The sequence below is a fragment of the Triticum dicoccoides genome, chromosome 5B (genome assembly GCF_002162155.2).
Source record: "Triticum dicoccoides isolate Atlit2015 ecotype Zavitan chromosome 5B, WEW_v2.0, whole genome shotgun sequence".
NCBI lineage: Eukaryota > Viridiplantae > Streptophyta > Magnoliopsida > Poales > Poaceae > Triticum > Triticum dicoccoides.
The window spans coordinates 603,071,405-603,079,393 of record NC_041389.1 but is presented as its reverse complement, the minus strand read 5'-3'; the positions used below and the strand labels follow the sequence as shown (position 1 = coordinate 603,079,393).

Sequence of the window (7,989 nt, the reverse complement as noted above, 5' to 3'; positions counted from 1 at the left end):
TGCGATCATAGTCGTGCTTTGACTGTGTTAATTTAATAGCGAACTTATTTAATTATTTAATTTCTGGGACAAATGCCTTGAGTCATTACAGCTATATTTTGCTATGTTTGTGTTGGGAGACTAGGTATTTTGGAAGATATCAAGCTAAATTTCGATCTTGCCAAAGATTTCTGTTGATATAGCTTGGCAAAAAATGTTTTTAGATAATGTGGCAAGGCAAAATAATGGATAAGTATTCCCACATGATGCAAGCGTGGCATGAAAGTGACGCCATAGAAGCAGCGACATTTTCTTGCTAGGCTGCTAGCAGGACGTCACGATGTGTGAGCAATACTATGCACTCATGCACAACGTGTAGATGCACATGTTCACAAGATCAGGGTAACAAAAGCTTGAAGATTCATGTGGGTACTAGGGATGTAAGCGGGGCGGGTTGACGTACGACACCATAGTACAAATATAGCGTTAAATTTAGACAAGTGATGAACAAATTATGAGCTAATTGATGAGTATGACACATAGTTCAAAAGCTCTTCCCACCTTAAAGTGTCCGGTTCTTAGCCCGTGGTCTCCCCTGACGGCGGGACGTGTGAAGCTAAACACAGATGAGCCTGTGTTAAATGGGATCGCGGAACAAGAATGATCTTCAGAGAAGTTGGAAGTAATTTTTATCTTCAGCTCATGCATGTATTCATTTGATTGTGATGATGTTCTAGCGGCTGAGTTTGTTGCTATACGGGAAGGACTTATGCTCGCCCTGCTGTGGAGCAACCTACCAATTGATGTTGAATCCGACAGTCTGGAAGTAGTCAAGATGGTGCAAAATGCATATACCAATAGATCAAAACATGCATTTTTTATAAAGGAGATCAAAGAAAATTTGATTGAGTATAGTTCTTGTATTGCTCTTGTTTGCCACACACAAAATTATGCTAGCCATCTCCTGGCAACTTTTGGGAGATCACAATGCCGAACAGTTGTGTGGCTTGGGTTTTGGTCCAAATGAACTTCTCGACATTGTCAGCCATGACTTGAATTCTTGATTGTGAGCAATGCAAGTATTATCCTTAAAATAAAGAGACACATATCACATCGAACCTAGGGTTTGAACACTTGCAACAAGGAAGTGCTATATGTATACGTCTACGGATATTTTTGCACATCCTTTGTTATTTTGTAGAAACGGCAAGAGAATTTCCGAGTTTATACAACAATACTCCCAATGTTGTGTACTACTACCAACTGTAAGTATTGGCTCTTTTCTTTTACGAATGCAAACAAACATATATACAACCTATCCCCTTCCAATTTACAAAAGCACAGACAACGTCAAATTTGACCATTGTAGGTCATGCACTTTAAAACTGATTCCAATACAAATTCAATTGCATATTTTTTGGGCATGCAACTTGTATTTTCTTGATCAATTTGAAATACCCAAAGTTTTGGAGCATTCACTGTAACATTGCTACGTATTTTCTTTTACGAATATACGAGTAAAATACATCAACAACCTTGCAGAAAGACATTCTTCCTCTCACATACAGTACGCTAGCACTGACAGTGGAACCCCAGCTAAACCAGCCATTGCGTGCATGGCCCCACTCACAGCCGAGAAAAAGAGGGAATGAAACCAAACCAAACAAAACGTCTGGCACAGCGCGGCATCCGCACAACCACTCTCGGATCCATCCGTCGAAGGCGAAGCTCCAGCTCGACCCCCGCCCACGCCCTTCACCCCACACACACCACCCCGCTCCTCACCCCCCGCCCCGAACCCTCACTGACACCACGACCCCAGCAGAGCCGGGTCGACTGGTGTGGTGTGTGTACGGTTACAGCCATGGCGCAGCAGGATCCAGCCTGGCCGCGCGCCCCCCGTCCCATATAGTATACACCCGCCAATCTCTCTCCTTCCGTCCCACCTTATCTCCCGGGGTCTCCAAGCCGAGCCAAGGCCACGCCCTCGCCTCGCCCCCTCCGCTCGCCGCGGATCCGCCCACCCCACCTGACCGATCGCCGCCATGGACCCGTGCCCGTTCGTGCGGGTGCTGGTCGGCAACCTCGCCCTCAGAATGCCGGTCGCGCCGCCCGCCGCCGGCGCCGGCGCCGGCGTCCACCCCTCCACCTCCCCCTGCTACATCAAGATCCGCCTCGGCAAGATGCCCTGCCAGACCGCCGCCGCCCCGCTCGTGCTCTCCGACGCCGCCGAGCAGCCGCCCTCCGGCGCACTCGCCGCGGCCTTCCACCTCTCCAAGGCCGATTTGGAGTGGTTCGCCCGCAAGCCCTCGCTCTTCTCCCCCTCCCGCGGCGCCGCCACGCTCAAGGTGTCCGTCTACGCCGGCCGCAAGGGCACCACCTGCGGGGTCAGCTCCGGGCGGCTGCTCGGGAAGGCCACCATCTCGCTGGATCTCAAGGGCGCCGAGGCCAAGCCCGCGGTGCTGCACAGCGGCTGGATTTCCGTCGGGAGGCGCGGCGTTGGCGGGAAGGGTGGTGGGTCCGCGGCCGCGGAGCTCAGCCTCACCGTCCGCGCGGAGCCTGATCCGCGGTTCGTGTTCGAGTTCGACGGCGAGCCGGAGTGCAGCCCGCAGGTGATGCAGGTCCGGGGCAGCATGAAGCAGCCCATGTTCACCTGCAAGTTCGGCTGCCGCACCAACAGCGACCTGCGGAGGTCGGCCGCGCAGACGGAGCGGGAGGCGGCCGGGAAGGAGCGCAAGGGGTGGTCCGTCACGGTGCACGACCTCTCGGGCTCCCCCGTCGCGCTCGCCTCCATGGTGACGCCCTTCGTGGCCTCGCCGGGGACGGACCGCGTGAGCCGCTCCAACCCGGGCGCGTGGCTCATCCTCCGCCCCGCGGGCGACGGCGCGTGGGAGCCGTGGGGGCGCCTCGAGTGCTGGCGCGAGCGCGGCGGGGCGGGGTCGTCCGACAGCCTCGGCTACCGCTTCGACCTCCTCGTCCCCGGCGTCGACCACGCCGTCCCCATCGCGGACTCCACCATCGCCGCGTCAAAGGGCGGCAAGTTCGCGCTCGACCTTACCGCGGCGCAGCCCCTGAGCCGGGGGAGCACCCCGGGCTGCAGCCCGCGCGGCAGCGGAGACTTCAGCCAGTGGCCTCTGGGGAACTACCGCGGGTTCGTGATGTCAGCCTCGGTCGAAGGCGAGGGCCGGTGCAGCAAGCCCACGGTGGAGGTCGGGGTGGCGCACGTCGGGTGCGCCGAGGACGCGGCGGCGTTCGTGGCGCTGGCGGCGGCCGTGGACCTGAGCATGGACGCGTGCAGGCTCTTCTCGCACAAGCTCAGGAAGGAGCTCCGCACCTGCGGTCCGACGTCCTCCGGTGACCGCCGCCGGCGGCCGGGCGGCAAACATGTCATTCCGACGAGCAAACTGTACATAGTAGCCGAGAATCTACTTAGAAGACAACTTAGCTGGTTCTTTAGTTGGTTGCGGCCGTAGTAGTTCGATTTTGGTTCAGATCGCCTTCTTTTTTGTGAGCGGCAGTGTGGTGTGGTTGTGATTTTTTAGTTGGCTACTCCACTTTTTAGCCTCCTTTGCTAGCTGTTTCCCTCTATGAATCAAATGAAACTGAGAGCCTTTGTGATCATCATCATCATCTACTACTACTACTCCATTTCGAGTTTGACCTTTGTAGTAGAACGCAAGTCCTTTTGCAAGATGTGAAAAGATGAACTAGTAGTACTCATTTGCGACTGAGACTGGCATGAACCCGTGATTCAAAGCATTTTTTGTGTGTAACGTATCATTGCCATGCGACCTGCTTTTGCAAATACTCGGAGCAAAGAGCGCTGTCTACACCTGTGATTTCAAAATCCAAAGCAATTTTGCGAGGTATCATTTGGCCTGGCCCTTGGATCCTTGAAGGATCAACTAGTCAAGTTTGCCATTTTTTTTTTGAAGGAGGAGGACTTGTGAAGGGAAGCAACAGGAAACGCACGGCAAGAGGGAGGACGAGGGGTGGGGGCATGGCAATGGCAGGTGTGGTGGTGGAGTACGGCCGGTCTCCCTGCCCATCCGGCACGCCCACCAGTCACCCACCGGCCGCGCAGCGAGGCACCGCACCGGTGGGGTGTGCGATGGGAGTGTGGGGCTGGCTACTGGCTAGGCTGTGAGCCAAGCGTTGGAGGGGGTGTCGGGATTGGCGCCCAGCGACTTCCTTCCGTCCTCGGCTGTCGTCTGCTCTGCTCCCGCGCCCGCTGGCTGTGCTGGCGAGCGGGCGTGGATGGGGCCGGCCCGGTCCGCTCCTTTCGGGTAAAGAGGAGCGCCCCATGCCAGCCAGTGCTGTACCTTTCTTTCGAAAGGTAATCGTTTGGGAACGGTGCGCCGGCGGAACGCTCGGCCGGACGCTCCCGCTCGCGCGCGCCTAATTGGCTGCGCACATGCAGGCCCGAGGGAGGCCCACCTAATGACAGATTCGTTTTATCTCCTCCCACCTTTGACTCGTCTTCCCCTCCCCAAATCTCTCTGCCCAGTGTCAATCCTGCACACCTCGCGCTGCTCCTTTGCTACGAATGCCATGGCCGTCAGCAGGAGATCCAACAAAACGACGGCACCCGCCCGAGCTGGGAAAGATGACCACCGACGTCTGCAAAACTGGGGGCACCCATAGATGACTGAAGCGTGAACGCTGTATGGCATAGGCGGCGAGTCGATGTGCTTCAACCTGCATAACACAGGGCTACAACCGGCAGGAGTTTTTGCTGGGACCGGCGAGTTTTTTTGTTGCGTCGGAGAACGGCGGAAACTATTGCCATGAAAAAAACTGGAATGGGCTACGGCAAAAGTTACAACCAGCAAGCAAAAAAAGCTTCAACCGTTGTCATGGGATGCATTGGCGGTGACCACGAGCTACATCAGCGGTGACCACGAGCTGTGCATTTTGCTGGAAGCGGCATCATGGGGTGCTGCAACCGGTGATGGCAGAAGCGTCCACCGGCCATGGGAAAGCTGCAGCTGCAGCCGGGGGGAAAGCACGCTCGGTGATCCCAATTGCTACAACCGGCATGGAGGAAGCTGCGATCAGCGACACAAAAAGCTACAACCCGCGGCGAAAAAGTTGCGACCGGTGACCGGGGTGGTCGAGAAGAAGATGCTACAACGATTTTTTTGCTGGAAACGGTAATGAGAAAAGCTTCAACCAGAGACAAGAAAAGCTTCAACCGTCGACGAGAAAAGCTTCAACATAGACTATGGAAGTTATGAACGGCGATGAGAAGCTGCAACTGTTGGTGACAAAAGGTACAACCGACGATGAAGAAAGCTTCAACCATTCATGTCCCAGCACTGACCTAACAATTTTTCGCTGGGACTAATGAGCTTTTTTTGCTGCATGCGTTTAATGGAGCAGGACGATGATGAGCTATGGAGTACGTCCGGCGACTGCAGCAATGTGTGCCGCGAGCTCGACGACCGGTGCTACAACGGGGGCAGCGTGGAGCAACGAGCTCGCTGGCGGCATAGTGCTAGCTCGGCGAGGGCCACAAATGCTACAACTGGATTCGGCGGCGCACGATGGAGCCTAAAAGTGCGGCGCCGATGCGCACGCACTACGTGCTGGAAGCAGGCGGCGCAGGCGGCGATAAGAAGCACGCCCGAGCCTGGATTTGAGACGGTTTGACGAGGTCAGGGTCAGTTTTTCTTTTTTTTCTTTCTGCGAAGCAGTTATATTACGAGGATGGCACCAGAATCGCACGACCCACATAACTCGTATCGCGCGGCTGGCAGGCGACCGGCCGAAACTTTCGGCCGGCGCACCGGCGCTTATTACTCCCCCTTTCGAAAAGGAGAGAGAAGCGCTTCGTTTTCAGATGTGGGTTTCGTTCGAAAAACGGACGCCCAGTTTGCCAGATGAGATGGGGTTTTGGCCTCGTGTATCGGATAAGAACAAAATGATGTTTCGATCTTGTCTTGCAAGTGCCAAATTATCTTGAAACAGACCAAAGAGTTTACTGGTTAGATTTTAATGGCCTCTTTGGTTCAACAAAATTTCATAGGAATTCTTGTAGGATTACGGTATCATGTTTGCATTGCAGGAATAAAACCATCGGTGTTCTTACAACAGAAATGTCTTTTGGTGCTCGGGCCCCATGGAGCTTATTTTTGTTTTTGATTTTTTTATATAAAAAAACATGTTTCGATGCTTCAAAAATTCTGGGGAAAAACATCAAAGTGTCATATGGATGTATACTTCATGCGTGCAAGTTTTCACGGCGAACTACATTCACACGCGAGGTACACAAAAAAGACAAATAGGTGTTTTTTTTAAGTTCCGAAACTTTGAAATGCGATTTTTGAAAGTTAAAAAAAAGGGGTCCAAGGAGTCCGAGCATCAAAATGCGGCACTCGTTTTATAAAGCCCATTTTTTAATGTAGTCTCAATCTACTTTTAGTTCAACCTCGTGGAATTTTTTTGTCGGTTCTATGATAGACATGACATACATGATACATCAGTCCTTCAGAAAAAAACTATGTGTTTTTCATGCTGGGCAGCCAAACAATCTATTACACACAACCGTGTGTTAAATTCATGTATGACTCAACGTGCCATGACATTGTTTGAAATAGCTATATGCCTCTGAAATCTTCTGAACCAAAGAGGCCCGTCATGCGTCTATGTGTTTAGTTCTTTAGTATAGTGCCCGTAAATTGTACAATCTATGTTGTACCCCAATCACGCATGCCAAATTTATGTTCAACGAGTACTATAATCAACATTTGTGGGCCATAAACAACACCCTATGCCAGATTTCGCGACAAGAGCCATATCATGTACCAGAAGTACTTTTATCTTAAAAGAAAGTACCGTCTATTTTCTCATTAACTAAGCTTCCTATGAGCTAACATATTTTCTAATTAGCTATTGAAATACAACTCAAGACATTGCGATTTGAATGCCCTCGTTGATGCATAGCTTTTTGAAGTGGAGGCAAAAACTTTGCTTCATGTCGTTAATTAAGAAAAATGTTGCCATCCCACACATCATCCATGCTGAAGCTTAGTCGAAGTGAAGCACACACACTACATTTGAGGTCGGTTCTACTGTGCCTATAATCGAGCATAAACATGATAGTCAACTTATCAGCGCATCGTGATAGATATGCTGTTCGATGTTGGTTCTCTTTCTTGTCAAATCGCTCATGAGCTACTGAGCATGAGAATTCTTGTAGGATCACGTTTCTTAGAAATTTTGCTAGGTGATGTGTTTGCATTGCAGGAATAGAACCATCGGTGTTCTTACAACATAAATGTCTTTTGGCGCTCGTCCTCCATGGAGCTCGTTTTTGTTTTTGATTTTTTTAATAAAAAATGCTTCGATGCTTCAAAAATTATGGGGAAAAAACCCCACAGTATCATATGGATATATACTTCACGTGTGCAAGTTTTCACGACAAACTTCATTGACGCGCGAGTTAAACAAAAAAGACAAAATAGGTGTTTTTTTCCGAAAAGTTTTGAAACTTTGAAATGCCATTTTTGAATGTTTCAAAAAGGAGAGCATCAAAACACTACACTTGTATTATAAGGCCTATTTTGTATATACTCTCAAACTATTTTTTTAGTTCAACCTGATGAACTTTTTTCGTTGTTTTCTATGATAAACATGACATACGTGTGGCACATCAGTCCTCCAGAAAAATATATATGTGTTTTTCCTTCCGGGCAACCAAACAATCTATTACACACTGTCGTATTTTTAATTCATGTAGTATGACTCAACATGCCATGACATGCAATTTGCTGAAATCTGAGATGGGCTCTAGGCCCATATTGCAATTTTTGAAAAATCTCTAAGGGCCCATGTGGGTTATATGGCACTAGGTGTGGTGGGAAGTTTAGTCCCACCCCGGAAGTGGAAGGAGAGTTGGAGTGGTTTATAAGGGTTTCTCTTCTACATGCTATTGGAGCTTGAGAAGAGAAGAGGCCCTCGCGCACTCCTCCTCCGCCGCCCGCCTCGCCACGCCTCGGCGCGCCGCGG

The 7,989-nt window shown here is 51.0% G+C and overlaps 1 pseudogene; it reads left to right on the top strand.

Annotated features, from left to right (window-relative positions):
• The first annotated feature begins 1,921 nt into the window (after nucleotides 1–1,921).
• On the top strand, nucleotides 1,922–3,603 carry LOC119311972 (annotated as a pseudogene).
• The last annotated feature ends 4,386 nt before the right edge of the window (nucleotides 3,604–7,989 follow it).